Below are 20,353 nucleotides of genomic sequence, written 5' to 3'. Positions count from 1 at the left end.
TGCTGTCCCTGAACTTCTTTTTGCTCAAGCCACAGCTCTGCCACTTGAGCCATAGCTCTATTTCCAGCTTTTTGGTAATTTATTGGAGGTAAGAGTCTCACAGACTTTCTTGATTGAGCTGGTTTTGGACTGAGATGCTTAGGTCTCTCTGAGTAGCTAGGATTACAGGCATGAGACACTAGTGCCCTGCCTTACAAGTAATTTTAAAACAAAGAATAGTAATGGGAAACCACTTTATCAGAATGGCCAACACAATACAAATTTTTTTCCTTCAAGTGACTCAGCAGTATTTCCTCTCCAATTTTCACAGGTGTGGCATACATTCATCCCAATCATCTACCAATGATCTACCCAATCATCCCAATCATAACCTTCAGTGACTTTAAAAGGGGATATAAGACCAGTGTTTTTTTTAAAAAAATGATCAAAGCTGTACACAAGAATCTAAAAGACATTATATGACATGATGTCTACAGTAGGGGGAAAAAAGAGAAATCACATGAGGTATGGGACTCTCAAGTTCTATTTTAGAACACATAGGCTTACCTTTCATCCCACACTGAAATCCAATGAAATAAGCAAAAATAAATTCAGACTAGTTCTGAGAACCTAAGAGATGCTTACAGCAGACAAGTGAGGTAGAATTAATTCCCAAGGAACTGTGAAGCAAGTTAAGATAAATGGACAGCAAAATTCAACAGAACTAAAGAACCCCAAACTGGGCTGGGAAGGTGGCTCAGTGGTAGAGCGCTTGCCTTGCATGCATGAGGCCCTGGGTTTGATTCTCGGCACCACATAAGCAAAAAGAAAAAAGCCGGAAGTGGTGCTGTGGCTCAGGTGGTAGAGCACTAGCCTTGAGCTGAAGAGCTGAGGGACAGCGCCCAGGCCCAGAGTTCAGGCCCCACAACCGGACCCCCCCAAAAAAACAAGAACCCCAAACTTTGTGTAGCCAAAGAGTCCTTTCTTCAAGATACAAATTTTTCTAGAAGAATCCTTGAAAGATAATAAGATGAGAAGCAGTGAGGATTAAGTAAAGAAAAAGCCGTAATAAGTTATATGATTGCAGAGTTAGAAAACACAATTGCCAGTAAACTTTCCTACCCTCTCAGCCAGTCTTGGCTCTTTAAAATGATAAGCAATATTCCTTGGTAATAGTGAGGTCAGAGAAGTAGAGCAAATTATCAATTAGCTATAGCTTCCATGAGGAATGGGGAGCCCACCAACTCAGAAAAGCAACCCACATACTCTACAGAAACATATGGCATCCCACAACAAATGGGCAAGCTAACTGAACAGACAGTTCTCACAAGAAGAAATATAAATGCCTAATAGATACACGAGAAAGTCCTCAACATCCTTAGCTATAAAGAAAATGAAAATGAAAATCACATCAAGATTCCATCTCAGTCAGGGTAGCAGCCAGCAAGAAAACAACAAATGCTAGAAAAGATGGGAGGGGAAAGAAGATCCCTCATGCACCTTTGCTGGGACTAGTGCAACAGTTTGGAAATCAGTACGAAGATTCCTCGAAAGTCTAAAAATAGATGTTTCTTATGACCGCCATCATTCCACTATTAGGCATATATCCCAAGAGGAATAAATCAATTCACCAGAAAAACACCTGCATATCCATGTTAATCCCAACACAGTTCACAATAGCCAAATGATAGAATCAATCAAGGTGCTCAACAAGAGGTGAATGAACAAAGAAGATATATCTACATACTATACATATTCACATACATACTATGAACTATTACATGGACATAAAAAAATGAAATCATGTCAGTTGCAGGAAAATGGATGCAATTAGAGGACAATTATACGGACCAAGACAAACCAACCTTCAAAAACAAAATATAGTATGTTTTCACTTATATGTGAATGCTAAACCTAGAAGACATTCATATTCATGGACATGTACTTAAGTATAAATATCCACATACATAATTACACAGATGGTTAAACATAAAAGATGAATCAAGCTAAGAGGTTCAGAAGAAAAAAGAGAGAATGGAAAATGAAAGAGGGTGAATAAATGTGTAACACATTGCAAGTATATATGTGTGCAGCATAGAGAAACTGAACACAAGCGGGTGATCAATAAGAGGATGGTGGGAAGAGAATCAGACCCTGTAGGTGGGTGGGGACAAGCAGGAAGAGAGTGTGCTAGTGGGGAGGATAAAGGAGGCTGAATATGTTCTAAATAGATTATTTGTAACTATGAAAACAAAGCCAAAAAACCTGCAAGGGATGCTATTTTTAGAGGAAAGAGTGTGTAGGGAACGTGATAGAGGAGGTGAAATTGATTGGAATACAGTGTAAACATGTGTGGAGATGTAATAATGACCCCCAAGTATACGTGATATAAGCCAATTTTTAAAAATACATGGTATTCTCAACAAAGGAGAAAATATGAAACAGAGGCATCAAGTTTGAAACAGAGTTTTATAAGGAAATGTACCTGCAGGAGCATAGTATTTGAGGCAGTCAGAGAAAAAAATGCCAGGCAAGAAGGCAGAAAATGGATCAAGGATTCTGAAAGGCCATAAGGGTATTCAGTCTCGGTCTTTTCTCTTTTCTCCTGTTTGCAAGACAGCATGGATGTACTTTCAAGCTGGTCAATGACATGACCAAAATTGCATTTTATATCATACTGGCAACTCTAGATAATATATCCAAGTTGGACAAGACTCAACTATCTACCTTGAAAGCCTGGGGTGAATGGCAGAACCATTAATAGAAGTGTTAAAATAAAGAGGAATAAATTTTGAGTAAATGATGTGTTAGGAGTAAGAGGATCAGTAAGGGTCTACAGGGGTGGCAGAGAAAGAAATGTAAGAGAAGGATATGGAGATCAAAAAGGGCAGGAGACAGTGATTAACAATGTCAGGTGCAACAGAAATGCCACGTAAAATTAGGACTAAGTGAATACACTAGATGTAGTATAGAAATCATAAGCAAAATCACTCAGCAAAAACAAGGTAAGGGGTGATGGGAATGGAAGCCAGAAAGCCACAGCTGAAGTTTCAGAAGTGAATGAGAAATGGAAAGACTATATATAGACCCTCTTTAAGTAGTTCAGAAAAGAAGGAAGGTTTTGAGAATCTTAAGAATAAGAAAATGGACAGAAAGAGCCTGGGGCTGGTTGTTCACACTTTTAATCCTAGCTACTCAGGAAGCTAAGCTGAGGATCACAGTTCTAAGCCAGTCCAGACAGAAAAGTCTACAAGATTCTACCCCCAATTAACTAGCAAAATGCAGGACTCAAGTCCTGCATGGCTCAAGTGGCAGAGTGCCAGCTGTGATCAAGATAGCTGAAGGAAAGCTCAAAGCCCTAATTTCAGGCCCTAGTACCAGCACAAAAATAAAGAAAATGGGCAGACTGTATGAAATCAGAACGAGGAAGCCTGTTGAAAACAAACAAGGGAGGAGAAAGAGGGAGGCAGAGAGGGGATATGATTGATGGGGTATACAATATGCATGTATGAAATCATTACAATGAGCTTCCCTTAGCAACTAATATATGCTAACATGTAAAAAAAGCAAAGAAGGAAGGAAGGAAGGAAGAAAAGAAGGAAATGGGCAGAAAAAAAGAAGACAAAAATGAATTGAAAAATGCTGCAAGGTTACACAACCTCGGTACTGCTAACATGTTAAATTTAAAAGTATACTTGGATGTTTTTAGTGAAAACCTTAGTAAGTTGATTAACAAATAGAGTAGATACAGCTAAAGAGGAAATTAGTGAATTATTGGTAGATGCCAAGAAATCACCCAAAAGGTAACAATGTAAATATTAAAGAGCATTTAAGTAACATGGAGCATACAATGACATTCCAACATTATAGCATCTAAATAATGGTTCCAGAAATGAACCACAGAAGAGAAACAATACTTGTTAAGGATTTTTTTTAAAGCAGGGTACCAGTGGCTCACACCTGTAATCCCAGCTACTCAGGAGGCTGAGATATGAAGAACACAATTCAAAGCCAGCCCAGGTAGTCTGACAGACTCTTACCTCCAGCTAACCACCAAAAAACGAAGTGGAGCAGGGGCTCAAGTTACAGAATACTCGCCTTGAGCAAAAATCTAACAGCACTCAGGCACTGAGTCCAAGCCCCTGTACCTACACATAGACACACAAAAAGATTTTCCTAAAGATATCACAAGACCTCAGACTGAATCCATCCCTAGAGATATTGCAAGTAATCTTCAAATTGAAAAGGAAAAGGGAATGCTGGACACATTGGTTTGTGCAGATAAGGCCAGCTATTCTAGGAAAACTGGAGGACAGATCCAGCAAAACCCCTATCTCAACGAATATGCTGGGTGTGGTAGTGCGTGCCTGTGATAGCTGACAGGACTGCTGTCTGAAGCTGGCCAAAGCAAAAACAAAATCAATAAAAAGTGGAAGCAGAAGCTGAAGCTCAGGTAGTAGTGCTCCTGAATAGCAAATACAAAAGACCCTGAGTTCAAACTCTAATCCAGAAAGAAAGGGGGGGGAGGAGGGAGGGACGGAGGGAGGGAGGAGGGAGGGAGGGAGGAAGGAAGGAAAGAAGGAAGGAAGGAAGGAAGGAAGGAAGGAAGGAAGGAAGGAAGGAAGGAAGGAAGGAAGGAAGGAAGGCAAGATTGATTAAAAGGGAGTCCAAAAGAAAAGATAATAACCTTCCTACAAAGAATTTGCAAGGGAAGAACAACAGTCTTCTCATTAACAAATAAGTCTTGTCAAAACACAAGAGAATCACATTACCAAATGCAAAATGAAAATTATTGTCAATCCAAATGACCTACCTAGTTCAACATTCAGAGAAAAAGTAAAGCAAAGACATGTTCAGAAACATTGAGACTGAAGTTTACTATTAAAAGAACCTCATGAAAAGAAGTACTTAAGAGCATTCTTTATTAAGAATATAAACTGACGTTCTCTAAAGAACTTGTATCTGTATTAAGCATCCTGGAGACTGCTTGACCTTACCTACGTAGAACATTGTGACCATGGACAAATGGAACATTGTAGGTCAAGAGCCAAAATTACCCTGAGCTACTTTTAATCCCATTTTATTCTTTATTGTTATTTTTTGGCGGGCTTTAATCTATTTTGTGCTTACTAGGCAGGCACTGTACCACTTGAGCTATGTCCCCAGGTCTTTTCCTTCTAGTTATTTTGGGGGTGCATTTATGCTCCCACCAGCCTGGATCATGAACCTCTTGTTTATTTCTTGTATAGCTGAGATGACAAGTACACACCACCATGCTCACCTTTTATTAAGAAGGAATTCTCAGAACTTTTTGCCTGTGCTGGTCTCAAACCACAATTATCTCAATCTTGCCTCCTAAGTAGATTTTTCAGTCCTTTTCAATAACCACTTATTACCAACCTTTGTACCTGACCTAAAGCCTACTGACTTTTAGGTGAAATTCTTGGAATGTATCTGTGAGCCTGACAACCTAGCCTCCATCTACTCTAAAGCTAAAAATGTGATAAAGACAATATCCAAAGCCTACAGATTTCCCAGCCTTGCTACAGCCCACAAGATAGCTCCCACTTATGTATTTTATAAGCACACTGATTTATAACTCTTTGGCTATAAAAGTTCATGTTACCCCTTCTGTGGTAGAACATGTCATTAAGATAACTTAAAATTACATCTTTATTTCCAGACTACAGGCACTCATATTTGGCTCACATTAAACTATTTTCTTTTATATCAACAGAAATAAACTGAACCAAGAAGAAATGGGATGAGTGATGAAAGCTGAGACAAAAAAAAACTTGAATATTGATGAAAATGAATTAAGCGACTCAAAGGCAGTGATGGGAGGGAGGGAATGAGAGGGAAAGAGGTAACAGCGTACACTGATCAAGAAGAAAGAAATGTACATATCCGATTTGGAAAAAATATTTGTATTGCCAAAATTTGTAGAGTTCATAAACTTTATAGACCATGATAATGACAATTCACCTTGTAAAGGTTAAAATGTGTTTGTGACTTTGGCTAAGTATCACTATTCCACAATACTGTAGAATTTATGGAATCGCTTAATCTCAATAAAGATTTTTTTTAACCTGAAAAACACATTAGTGAATATTTACTACTTTTATAGGCTTAAGGTAGTTTAAACAAGGCAAAAAACTAACACATAAATAACATTAACAAGAAAAGAGAGAGAAGGGTTAATAGGAAGCCATTCCAAAATCTCAGTAGGTAAGTTTAGACTTTAAGCAAATGTATATATTAAAATTTTAAGGGTAACCAAATTTCTGGCTTCAATAATAAAAGTACTGGAAGAATATATAGCTATCCCACTTAAATGAAAAAGAGCTTAGCTAATTGCAAATGCAAGATGGTGTGTGTGTACCAGGATGGTGTGTGTGTGTGTGCGTGCGTGCGTGCGTGCGTGCGTGTGTGTGTGTGTGTGTGTGTGTGTAGAGAGCAGCAAGTTAGCTTGAAAAGGAGTGTCCCTGTATTTACCTGGGGTAAACTGAACACCAAAGAAAATGTAAGATAAGATAGTTGGCAAAGTAGTACAAGCCTACTATAACTTGCTAAAGGGACTGTGTTAAACCACTGGAAGTTGCAAAAATGAAAGAACTTGCAAACTTCTGTAGGATTTTCCTTAACCAAGTCACCTACTCCCTGCTCACAAGCACTCAGAGAGAGAAGAGAGCACAGAGGGCACCCATTATGGTTCAGTGTCATACACACTTGGCTGCTGTTGCAGACATGTACAACAGCAGCCATGTCTAAAACAGAAGACACTTCACCTAGATCACTCCCCCTATCTCCATCAAAGGACATAGACTGCTTCTGGAGAGAGGTAGGAATCCAAACAGCTTACCACAACAGTCAGGAGAGTGGCAAGACTCTGGAAGTAAGTCCTAAAACCAAAGTGTAATCAGAATAACAAATGCCACAATTCATTATTGACCCTCAAGCTAAGAAATTTTCAAGAAAAGTAACAACAAAATAGAAAAAGGAACAAGAGAAAAAACAAGGGCATGTCAAAAGATACTCATTAAGACACAAATGAAGAGAGAGACCTGAAACTTTTGTTCTGATTTAAATTACTAAATATGAATTCTCTGAGAACACATTACAATTCACTCATTACAAAATGGCTAAGAAAAGGTTCAAGTGGTTATAGGTTTAAAGGGAGGGGTCTTGCTAAAGACAAGAGCAGAAGCTGCTATAAATGCAGAGTCACTGCACACAGTTATATTAATATAACAACTCATTCAAAGAGCTGTTGAAATGTGGCAGTGTCCAAATGCAGCTGGCACAAGGCTTAATGCTGGTTTGAGGCACAGAGTAGTTTGGCAGTTCAAGTGGGTCATGACAAGCAAAGCAAAGGCCTAGAGAAAAGAATTAAGAGTTTGCTACCTGTCAACTTATGATCCATGCACTGGATGGTGTCATGAGAGGTTAGTGGGTACTGCCATACTCTAAAGTTAGGTAATGTTCCTTTTATATGATCCTGGTGAAGTTTGCATCCTTTAGTTGATTTGGTATATTTGAATAGCCTGAAAGCCACTGTTTTATACAATATGGAGTAACTTTGGAACAGGGCATAACCTGGTCTTCACAAGTAGACCTTAATTCCCACTCTAATCATAAAGTATCTATATGAAAATTTGATGGGGTTGGGAGGGAAGGGGGAGAATGATAAAAGAGGTGACACTGATCAAGAAGCATTGTACTTATAAACTGACATGTTGAATTGTAACCCCCCCCTTTTCTTTTGGTCAGTAATGGGGCTTGAAATCTGGGCCTGGTCGCTGTCCCTCAGCTCTTCAGCTCAAGGCTGGTGCTCTACCACTTGAACCACAGTGCCATTTCTGGTTTTCTGGTGGTTTATTGGAGGTAAGAATCTCATGGACTTTCCTGCCTGGGCTGGCTTTGAACTGTGATCCTCAGATCTTAGTCTCCTTGAGTAGCTAGGCTTACAGGCATGAGCCACTGGCACCCAGCTGGTAACTCACTTTGTACAACTACTTAAAGATAATCTTTTTAAAAACATGAATTTGAAGCCTGAAATACTCTGGCAGTAATCACAACAGAAAAAATTCAAACTTAGCCCAACTGTTAACTACATTAATTCAAAACCTGGCACTAAAGGCCTAACAGAAAATACATGTCAATTTAAAGAAAAATTATATACCTCAGTCTCTATCATTCTACACAATAAGTCAATCTTATAATAACAATTTTCAAAAATCATAAAGTATAAGAGACGGTAAAGAAAAAGCACTCAGAAAAGATAAAGAACATACCAGAAATAGACAGAAATAGATATTGGAAACATCTAATGTGAAATTTACCATACTGTTAAGCCATATGTTGGGGGCTCTTAACACACGCGCGCACACGTGCGCACACACACACACACACACACACACAAACACAAAATGAGATGGTTAGGTTCAGCAGAGAAATGGAAAATGTATGAAGGAGTAAAATAAAACTGCTAAAAATGGAAATCACTTAAGAGATCAAGAATACCTTCAATGGGCTCATCAGTAGACTCAACTCTGCCAAGGAAGGAATCAGGGAACTTGAACATGGTTCAAAATAGATAATACCAACCAAAATGCAGGAAAAAAAATCAAGAGTAGGGGGACAGAACCGTCAAGCTCTGTGAGATACCAAGGTGCTAAAAAATACTATCATTAGAATCATAGGAAAAGAAAATGGCACAGAAGAAATACTTTAAGAGATAGAGCTCAAAATATCCCTAAATTATACAACATCTATGATTTGTAATCAGATAAAAGAAAAAATGCAAAATTTTATACACAATTCATTGCCACCATCATTTAGCAACACTCAGAACTAAATCTAGCTGGGTGCTGGTGGCTCATGCCTGTCATTCTAGCTATTCAGGAGGCTGAGATCTGAGGATCACAGCTTGAAGCCAGCCTAGGCAGGAAAGTCTGTGAGATTCTTTTCTTTTTTTTGGGGGGGGGTCCGGTCATGGGGCCTGAACTCTGGGCCTGGGCGCTGTCCCTCAGCAATTCAGCTCAAGGTTAGTGCTCTACCACTTGAGCCACAGCGCCACTTCCGGCTTTTTTCTTTTTGCTTATGTGGTGCTGAGGAATCGAACCCAGGGCCTCATGCATGCAAGGCAAGCGCTCTACCACTGAGTCACCTTCCCAGCCACAGTCTGTGAGATTCTTATCTCCAATTAACCACCAGAAAACCAGAAATGGCCCTGTGACTCAGAGTGGTAAAGTACTAATCTTGAGCAAAGGAGCATGGGGACAGTACCCAGACCCAGAGTTCAAGCCCCAGGACTGGCAAGAAAAAAGAACTAAATTTATAAGCCCTGCCATTGCCACTCCTTCAAAACCAAACTTCTTTGTGACACAATCATCAGGTCATTAGTTCAACTCCATGATTGTCCCTTCACAAAGGTTACTTCTATACATAGGTCTCCTCTAAGTCTCATGGTTTGAAACCAGCCCAGGCAGGAAAGTCCATGAGACTCTTAACAAAAAGTTGCAAGTGGAGCTCAAGTGGCTTAAGTGGTAGAATGCGAGCTTTAAGCACAAAAGCTCAGGGAGAGAACCCAAGCCCAGTGTTCAAGCCCCAGGACTAGCAAAAAAAAAAAAAAGTTAAATAGAATAAAGATCCTAGTATATAGCTGAAATAACAAGGATCAAAGCAAAGCACATATGTTCACATCATATTTTGCAATTCTCCCAACTAAATATGATCATTTTTAGATCCATGTCTTGAACATACCCTCTGCTTGAAAAACCCTTCACGTCTCCTGACATTCTGGGCCTCCCTTGAGATTCTTCACATACACTCAGAAATCACTGCATGTCCTCTATGTTTGTGTTAAGTTTTCTTCTTCTGACCTAGGGAATCAGCATCATGCATTTCTATTAGAGCAGAACTAGACACTCAAAATATTACCCAAACATAAGGTTAGACCAAAAAAAAAGACAGTCTAGACCTCATTTACCAACCCTAGACATAGGGACAGACTTGAAAATATAACCTTAAGGCAAGGACTGAAACCCTGTTTGCTAGAAAAAAAATAAACCTACAAAAAAGTGGTGTCACAGTCTTAAAATCTGATCTGAGGCACCTACTTTCAAATAATGCCCTAGGCTGGACAGATAGTAGACAAAAGTAAGAACACAAACTATTTCTAAACTCTTCAAGTTACTAACACCAGAAAAAATGATTTAAGTGAAAAGAAAATAAACCTGGTTGGAAAAGCCTAAGAACTCAGTAAATACAAGTTAAAGGGTGCACCAAAATGTAAGTTTCAATGCAAGCAGTGAAGGGCATGATGCTGTCATTATTCATATGTGGAGGGGAAGAAGTGGGAAAAAAGTACTCTACATCGCCATAAAGGAACAACTTTCATTAAGGAAGACCTTGGTAAGGAAAAAATGCTCAATCTTCAAGGCACATGAAAATTTAGCACTGCTGAAAATTTCCCTTAAAAACCAACAAAATAGAACACATTAGGAGGCTTACTGTAGAAGAAAGAAATCAGGATATAAGAAACAATACCTTTACAGAATTTTCATACACATAAGCTAGTTTGAACACAAAAAAAATGATGGAGAACTGTTTAATATAAACGACAAGGTCACAAAGTGTAAACCAGGTTGAAAATCTGCCCCTGAATCTTGGTGCTCCTAAACATTATCAAAATACCATATGTTTAAATAATATTTCACAGAACATGAAATAGCATACATACATGTTAAAAAATATTAAACTAGATCTGATTGTATTTGTTTAAACAATAAAATAAAGCTAAATTTAATATTAAATGCAACATTTCAATAAAATATTAAATATCTAGTGGATTAAAGGTGTCTGGGAATGGGAAGAGGCAATTAACAGAGTTTCAGGTTTAAATATGGAGGAAAGCTAAAATTGCTAAAAAGAAATATTTTAATTCAGTTATAAATAGAAATGACATTCCTATATAAGGTTAACAGAATAAAGGATAAAAGGAGTCTTTAGAAAATTAATTTCTATAAAAACAATGAAAAGAGTACCACAGATGACAATCAATCAAGGAAGCAGTTAAAAAAAATTTAATGAGTTGAGGGGAGAATATTTTACCTTGCAGATATTATGGTCTCTAGGTTAATTATTAGGATTCTATTGAACTAAAACTCGACTTTCTATAACATTTCATGTCTCACTCTGCTTAAAACCTCCCATGGAAAAAAAAAAAAACAAAAAAACCTCGCATGGTTTCTCAAGAGACAAGTTAAAAAGATAAAAAGCCAGCAATGGACTACTAAGCCTTTTAAGATCTTGTCTCTAAAAAAAAAAAAAAAAAAAAGATCTTGTCTCTATCTACTTCTGCTTCATGATCCACTTCCCTACTTTCCAGCCATTTTGAATTTCTTCCAGTTCTTTGAAAGACCTTGTTTTTTCCAAAGTCTCTAGGTCTCTTACCTTGCTTCAGGGTATTTGCACCTTCTGTCAGGAAATTTTAGTTCCTCAACTCAATCAAATACTTCCTATCCTTCAAGTCTTACTTTTTTGGTGTTGGGGGGGGGGGTTCTTTGGTTAGTTGGTTGGTTTTTTTGCCAGCCCTGGGGATCAAAGTTAAGGCCTGGGCCCTGTCCCTGAACTTCTTTGTCCAAGGCTAGCATTCTACCATTTGAACCACAGTCAGACCCACCTTTGGCTTTTAGGTGGTGAATTGGAGATAAAAGTCTCAAGTACTAGTGGGATGCCAGTGGCTCATGCCTGTCATCCTAGCTATGCAGGAGGCTGGGATCTGAGGATCACGGTTCATAGACAGCCTGGGCAGGAAAGTCTGTGAGACTCTTATCTCCAGTAAACCACCAGAAAACCAGAAGTGGTGCTGTGGCTGAAATGGTAGAGTGTTCACCTTGAGCTGAAGAGCAGAGGGACAGCGCCCAGGCCCAGAGTTCAAGCCCCACGACCAACCGAAAAAAAAAAGTCTCATATTTTCCTGCCTGGACTGGTTTCAAACTGTGAGACTTAGAGGAGACATATACAGAAGTGACCTTTGTGAAGTGACAGGCATGGAGTTGAATTAATGACCTGGTAATTGTGTCAAAAAGGAGTTTATTTTGAGTTTCTTTGAACTTGGATCCTCAGATTTCAGCTTCCCGAGTAGCTAGGCTACTGGCATCTGGCTTCAAGTCCTACTTCCTCAGCGTAGCCATTCCTGTCAATTTCACAAGGATAGATTCTCCAGTCTAACCTTCTTATTTCTTCTCATAAGGCTTTGTATTCCCTCTCTGCCTCCATGTCAAAACTAAAAATTCTTTAAGGGCAGGGCTGACTTCCATTTCACTTGCAACTTAATGCAGACTCTAGTGAAGTTTGGCACACAGTAAGTACCTATGAAATACTTGCTAAATGAACACAGGCAGATCCTCATGATATAAGACAAGTTATTTTAGAAAGAAATAACTGATAAAGAAATATAAATTTGAGCCAGGCGCCGGTGGCTCACGCCTGTAATCCTAGCTACTCAGGAGGCTGAGATCTGAGGATCGTGGTTCAAAGCCAGCCTGGGCAAGAAAGTCCATGAAACTCTTAACTCCAATAAACTACCAGAAAACCGGAAGTGGCGCTGTAGCTCAAGTGGTAGAGTGCTTGCCTTGAGCTGAAGAGCTGAGGGACAGCGCACTCAGGTCCAAAGGTCAAGTCCTATGACCCACAAAAAAGAAAGAAAGAAATAGAAATTTGCACAAATGTAGCTTTTATCTTACCTCCAACCAATTTCAATAAGTGAAATTAAGTTCAACCTTTTTCTTTTTGTGTGTACTGAATTTATTGGTGGTAATAATAATAATTAGTTACTCACAGTTGACGTTAACATGTCCCACAAGCAGCTGACAAACCAGGATGACATACCTGGGTGAGTGGATAAATTCTAAAATATATCATATCTGCACCTGCTCTGAAAGGCTCTCTGTTCACTAGGAAACTAAATTCACAACTGGCCAATGTGAGAGTTAATTGGTCAAGTCCAAGTCAGTAACTTATTTTTCAACTATTGCCATTTTTTAATCTGCCATATCTTCTTCATCTATGTTTGTATGTTTAATCTGATCATTAAAATACAATCTCATACTATCAATAACTTAAGCTTAGGATTAATACAAAATCTAAAATTAAGTTCTAAACTCCAACTTAACTAAATTAATGTAACACAAGCTTTAAAAAATCATAATGTATTCCTTCATATGTTTTAACTTCCAGAAACCAAAGTTGTCCTTAATATCAAAATCATTATCTCCATCTAGATCAAAGTTATATTGAACCAGGCACCAGTGGCTTATGTCTGTAACCCTAGCTACTGAGATCTGAGGATCAGAGTTCAAGCCAGCCTAGGAAGACAAATCCAAGACTCTCATCTTCAATAAATTAGTAAAAAAGAAGCTGAAATGGAGGTGTAGCTCAAATGGTAGAGTGCTAGACTCCAGTAGAAAAAGCTAAGTGACCTCAACCAGTCTCTGAGTTAAAGCCCTAATACTAGAACACTCAAACACTCAAACACACACACACACACACACACACACACACACACACACACTTACACTCTGGGCTGAGAGGCATGTCTCAAGTGGTAAAGTTCTTGCCTAGCAAACTCAAGGTCTGGAGTCCAAACCCCAGTACTGCCAGAAAATTACACTGTAAAATGCACTTCCCATCTTACTATTCCACATTAGGTCACAAAGAATCACACAGCTATAACTGTCAAACAAAAAGCAAGCCTATTCTGAAATCATTTTGTTCGTTATCAAAAATACAGACAAACCTACCACACACAACCTATCACCTGTCTGGCACTTGTAAGAGCAACTTTCATAAGAGTATGAAAATTAGATACAGGGGCTGGGAAGGTGGCTAAGTGGTAGAATGCATGCCTTGCATGCCTGAGGCCCTGGGTTCAATTCCTCAGCACCACATAAGCAAAAAGAAAAAAGCCAGAAGTGGTGCTGTGGCTCAAGTGGTAGAGCGCTAGCCTTGAGCTGAAGAGCTGAGGGACAGCGCCCAGGCCCAGAGTTCAGGCCCCACGACCGGAACCCCCCCCCCCAAAAAAAGAAAATTAGATACAATTTCAAAGCCCATTCCTCTATTTTACAGACCTCTCCAAAAATAACATCCCTAAGCTATCCTATGAAGCAGTGGCTATCTATACAAACCAACACACTGAGAAAGACAAACATGTCATAATAGGGCAGAGAATAGCTAGCCTGTGTGTATACAACAATGCCTATCCACATAAGCAATACACTGAGCAAAGACAAACAACTTGAAAGATGGCAGAGATTAGCCTGTTTGTGTAGAACAAGTTTATCATATTCAATGCTCCCTGCATGCCCTAAAAGATAATAAGAAAATGACACAAGCAGGAAAGCTATTCCTAAACTCTCTCTAAATCTTACAACAATCTAATCTGAAGCAATGCACAAAGTGGAGGTTGCATTTAAATATAGGAATGAAGGTTACTATACAGCATGCACCAGTAGACACGATTTATCAAGGAAAATTAGACCTCAAATAATAAAATGCACAATGCCATTGGCTTAAAATCAAGAAAACCAATGATCCTGCCCATGATCTTAAATTTGAAAGTATATTTTTGTTGCATAATAATTACATTAGTTTTACCTTGATTCTTTCTTTCCTTTGCATCTCCAATACATCACCAGAAACCTCATTATTTTATTTGCTTGAAAAGCAAAATAAAACTGAGCCAGACATGGTAGTGTATACCTGTAACAGGAGGTACTGGTAAGGCAGAGATCAATAGAATGGAGGTTCAAGGCCTGCCTGTGTAAAAATTAAGTGAAATTCTATCTCAACAAATGAGATGTCTCTGATAGCACATACCTGTAATCCTACCTACATAGATAGGAGGATCTGCAAGTCAACACTGGTCCAAGGTAAAATTTGAGACACTATTTGAAAAATAATTAAAGCAAAAAATAGCCAGGGGCATGAATCAAGTGGCAGAGCACCTGTCTAGCTACATGTATAAGGCCCTGAATTCAGGCCCCATTGCTTACAAAAAAATTAAAAATAGAAATACAAGGCAATTGATATCATTTGTAGTATGGTCCTTCATAGTCTGCTATGTGTTATACTTTGGCCAAACCTGAAAAGGTCTATACAAGAACACATTTTAAAGATATCTTTTAAAATTTACATTTTGTTTAGCAGTATCAGATTATTAAAGGAGCTAAGCAAAGCAAATAAATATAGTTACAAAACAATGTTAGCAGGAACAGGGTTTGGGGAGGGGTAACATAATTTAAAATTGTAGTAGAAATTATAGAACCATAAAATTTACAGAAGTACATGTTAAAAGGGTGAATTTTATGATATGTAAGTTACACCGCAATGTATGCTTTGTAGGAATTTTTAAACTCTATGGATAGACCCAAATCTTCACAGAATCTCCATCTGGCTTTGGCAAAGAAAATTTCTGGCCCTAAGACTCTACAATATTCTTGCAAGAAGCTTTAAATAGAACTTTCAAGCAGAAAATTTTTCATCAGTGTCCAACTTCCATGTACTAAGAAGTAAGAATACCACATCTCTGTAGACTTACCTTCATATTTTACTGAAATCATAATTACAAAAATCTATGCCTACCTACAAATTGCAATAGCTACCATTTTACTTAAGAGTACATCTAAACTATAAAATTCAATTTAAGGAGTATCTTCATAGTCTTTATTTGTGTAGCAAAGTTAGTCACAGTCCAAAGTTACAATGAAACGTAGAAACAGAAAATACTAAGTGGTTAATTAAAAACAGTTACCTCATTTTGGACATAAATGATTATGTCCCAACCTTCATTTATGCAGAAATGAAACTAATGACCCTGGGTTAGGAGTTTGCACTTCCATAGTCCAGCCTCTCCCCAATGTCACAAAAGGTTAGGCAACCTTGCCAATGTAGACCTTTAGATTCAGGAAGCATATTTATACCTGTAGTACCTCCTCAGCAACGATATATAGCAAGAACTCAAAACATGCGTAGAGAATCAGAGTCCTAAAGAAAAAGCAGAAAGCATAATTTTGAAGAGTATGACTTCAAGTCAGACCGGTTTGGATAGCAATTTTGCCTCCTAAGGCTGACTAGCTGACTAATCTGTACAAATTATTTCTCTGGGCTCATTTGCCATGTATATTCAAAATAAGAAAAAACATCTACTTCACTGATTCTGGGAGAACAAAGAAATTCGTGTATTCATCTAAAGAAATAATTTTCCACAATAGCTGTTATTTAGTATGGTTCAATAAATGTAATATTGTAAGAATTATAGAGAAGATTCTCCAGGAGACCACACCCAAAACTTGACCCTGTTGAGAACTGTCTCAATGTTTCTAAGTAAAAGTTTAATTCAAAGTGCTCACAATCAATTTCAAAGACCTGAATGAGCTAGGTATTTTTAACTTAATAATTTTCTGTTAATTCCCAAATCTAAAATATTTAAATGTTCTCTCTCTCTTTAGATAGAAGGTCTTTACCCTCAGTTTTCAACACCCACTGACAGAAGAATTAACCCTAAACTTATACCTCCATATGAAAAAAATGTACAAACTAGAATTTAAAAATTAGGCCAGATCTGTAATTCTGTAATTCAGTCAATAATTCGTTGTTCTCTTTAAAGGACACATTATAAACACTATCAAAAACTTAAATACAAATATGAAAATTGTGAATCATCAAAAGATTTTAATGTTGAGTTTAAGACTGAAAGCAAAGTTGAAAAGCCTTCAAGCAAAAAGCTTAAAGGTAATCTCTAGAACCGACCCCCCCCCACCCAACACACACACACTTTTCCCTGCCCTGCCACTCCTATGCTAGAGATCAATTAGAAGGCCCTGGCCTTCATCACTGAACTTCATCCTGAAACCTAAATGTATTTTAATTGCATTAAGCTGAAATATATGATCCAATTGATAGCATCATCATCTTTATCATCTGATAAAGAACTTTTGAGATTCTATCTTCTCCTTTATCATGGAATTTGATGTGGCCAAAAATAAAACTCAAAAGCGTAAAATTATAATTCTGAGTTAACAATTTGATACTTCAAATTTTGCTACTTTGTACTTATGTTAAAGATTATATAAAGGATTTACCTCACATTTTAGATCTATGCATGTGGATAGATTCATTTGTTCTTAAATGCCTTGTTACTACTGGCATCAATTTATTACATGAAAAAGTCACATCCTCATGTAACTGATGAAAACAAAGTACTAAATTAGCACACTTCCTAAGATCTGTAAGAAATAAAGATAACCACCAAAACTGTCAAAGGAGGAGAAAGTGAAATTCTAACAGGCATACTAAAGAAAACATTTCTCTGATCTCTTCTTCATGAATTTTCCACTGTTCAATTTCTCAGCTATTACTGAATTTTGTTACTAAGTAAACTGAAACATAAATCTTAATGAAAGGTTAACTAACTTTCTCCAAAAGAAGCCAGCGACTGTCATTTCCCACAATGCAACTATTGTTGAGAGTCTCTTGTAGATTCTTGGCCACAGTCTTGAAGCAAGGCAGTGGGAGAAAAGCACACTTAGAGGAATTTCTCCATCTCTCTATTTCAATTTGTAATGTAAGAATACTGCACCTTCAAAATGTAAAATCTGGTTCTTGTTAAATGAATCTGTCTTTATCCCCATGCAACAAATTTGGAACAGAATCCAACTTACTTGCAGTTAGCCAACCTTCCATTACTTATCTATGGTGAGATGGCCCTCCAAATTCTTTCAGTGGGAACCTTTCCTTTTAAAAAACCCGAGGGAACACAGTAAATGCAACTCTGATTTAAATAACTTCAAGAACGTTACAATGAAAACAATGGCAGATTCATTTAAGGACTAGCATAAATCAAAATCAAGAACTCAAGCTAAGGGGTTAAGATATTCCTTACAGCGTGAATAAATATTAAGGCTAGGCAGGAAAAAAAGTAATGCTCTTTGGAGAAAGAATGCTATTTCTAGGATTTTTGTCAATGTATTAAATTTTCGTCTTAAAAAAACAAGCTTACAAACTATGCTGACTAAACAAAATTAGGACATTAATATCTTTATATTTATACATACATATGTCAAAATAGCCTTAGCAATGATTGTTAGAAAGGCAAGACCATTGATAAGGGTCTGATACCCTGTCCAACCAGAGAACCCTCTAATTTGAAATGGCAGATTATTTAACATTTTTAAGTGGTGAACTTTGTTTAGTATGCCTCTTTTGGAAGTCTATTAATTAATACGCTCAAACGGAATTTTTTTTTCCTAATTAGGTTTCCTTGTACTTGTGAAATCTCAGCATCCACAATGCTGGCAGCTTCAATTCTACAGCCTCTCTCTTCTAGCTCCTTCCACTCCTCATACCCCTCCTCCATAAAAATAAGATTTCCTTCCCAAATGTTCTCTTCTATGCATTTGTCAACAGAAACACCCACGGTGGTGTCAAGCTGGTAATATTGGTGCAGGCTTCCTTACTCTGGTTCCAGTGTCAACGCCAAAAATGCTCAAACCTTAAAATAGTACATTTAATAACAAAACTAAAATGCTTGCTATCTACATAAATATCACATTCTCAAAAAAGAGGCACTCTTCTTAAATTTTTTTTATTATTAATAGACGTTAATTGGATTGCTGGATGTAAGATTATACTGCCCGCTTCAACAGGAAATACATAGGGACAAGCAATAATAGCCTCTTCGCAATTTTTGAAAATATCTCAAAACACCTAAAGGAATCAAAAGCAAGTTTACACCTAAATGTTTATTCATACGTAATTACAGATAGTGTTGGTAAAGATGTCCTTTTTGTAACCTTACAGCAAGAATGGAACAGGCTGGAAATATTCTAGCAGATGTTACCTAAAACCATAATCCTACATTCTATTCACTTATATCTCCTGTTTCAGTCAAATGCTCTCAAATTAATTTGTGCCATCTTTTACATTAGCTACATAATCATTACGCTCAAACAAATCTATTTCAGATGCACAGAAATTATTCTCTGCCAAGAATACTCTCTAAAATCAGCTTAAATTTCAGCCAATTAAAATAAATTGTGTTAAGAGAAGACTGGTCTGCAACTACTTAAATATCACAGCATCCGTCTTATCTCAGTAGAGATACTAAGGTCAGGCTTTTCTTATTCAAGCATCTGTGCTGGAACACTAAAGTGAAGGGAAAAACAAAACCCTCAAAGAAGATCTGCCTTTACACTGAAATATGTTCAGGTTATTTTTTACCCCAACGTGGGCACAAAACGTGTCAATGCTAGAAGGACCGGTTCGTTCTGGAAGACGATTCTAAAACCCAGAATTCGATTTCAGTGAGAGTCCAAAGGTTTAGAAGGTCCGCGAAAGGGCCAGTTTTTGCTTGCCCCCCGACCAAGCCAGTGGTGAACTTCATAGCAAAGCCTGAAACTTGTTGGGGAGGAAGGGAGGTGGTTTAAGTCGCCGGGCCGGAAGGCAGAGTCTCTCGCCCACCCTCCCGGGCACCCAAGGTCAGAAGGGCCCGGGGTCGGGGGTCGTAACTCACAGCCCCCAATGAGTCCCAGGTTCTGCTGGATCTTAGGCTGGGGACTCTGACGCTCAGCAAACCCTCCGCCCCTCGGCGCCGACGGAAAAGGGCTTCCCTCGCCTCAAGTCCCCTGGAGCTCGCGCCGCGGGGGCGGCGGGGCGGGGACGCCGCAGACCCGTCGCGGAGGGGAGCCCCGCGGGGCGGCCTCGACCCGCGGCTGCTCTTTCACACCCTCTCGCCTCCCTGCACCTCAAAAATATCACCTCAGACCTCGGAAAGCCCTTGCAAAGGTGCAATGGCTTGCCAAGGAAGGGCTACTCCAGGTTGGGACGCCCTCGCCGCGTCGCCCGGTTCTGAGGGACCGGAGGTGCCGCTGCTTCTCTCGCCCACCCAAGGGGACCGAGTGGGTTCGTCCCTTCGCTTAGAAGAAACTGGAGGATATATAAACGATGTAAGAATAAGAAGGCCTGGGGGGGGCGGGCTTGACTACTCACCCCGCGAGATCCCCACCTCCAGCGTGGGACCCCACAGCTCCGAAGGCCGCCGTCACCGCTTTACCTTCCCCAGCAGCAGCGACAACTAATCGACTCCTCCAGCCCCGCCCTCTCGCAGAAACGAACGCGCAGCCTAATATGCTAACTTCCCCGCCCCGGCCTGCCCATTCGGACCAGTAAAGAAGCTTCTTCGGACCCTTCAGGTACCGCCTCAGACCCGCCCACTTTGAGTAGCAGCCAATGAAAGCAGAGCGCTCGGCCTCGGCCTCGGGCTCGAGCGCCCCTCCCGCGCCGCTCGTTCTCGAGTCGTCGAAGTATTGCT

General features: G+C 39.0%; 1 protein-coding gene across 1 annotated transcript in view; it reads right to left on the bottom strand.

Annotated features, from left to right (window-relative positions):
- Cdkl5 (cyclin-dependent kinase-like 5) overlaps positions 1–20,143 on the bottom strand; it is a 155,265-nt gene extending 135,122 nt beyond the window's left edge. Inside the window, exon 1 of the mRNA XM_013032129.1 lies at positions 20,032–20,143. The gene's annotated coding sequence lies outside the window, so the exon portion shown is untranslated. The remainder of the gene's footprint in view (positions 1–20,031) is intronic.
- Between the last annotated feature and the right edge of the window lie 210 nt (positions 20,144–20,353).

This window comes from Dipodomys ordii, unplaced genomic scaffold, assembly GCF_000151885.1.
Source record: "Dipodomys ordii isolate 6190 unplaced genomic scaffold, Dord_2.0 Scaffold150, whole genome shotgun sequence".
Lineage (NCBI taxonomy): Eukaryota > Metazoa > Chordata > Mammalia > Rodentia > Heteromyidae > Dipodomys > Dipodomys ordii.
The sequence above is the reverse complement of the archived record's forward strand: the minus strand, read 5'-3'. Positions and strand labels throughout refer to the sequence as shown.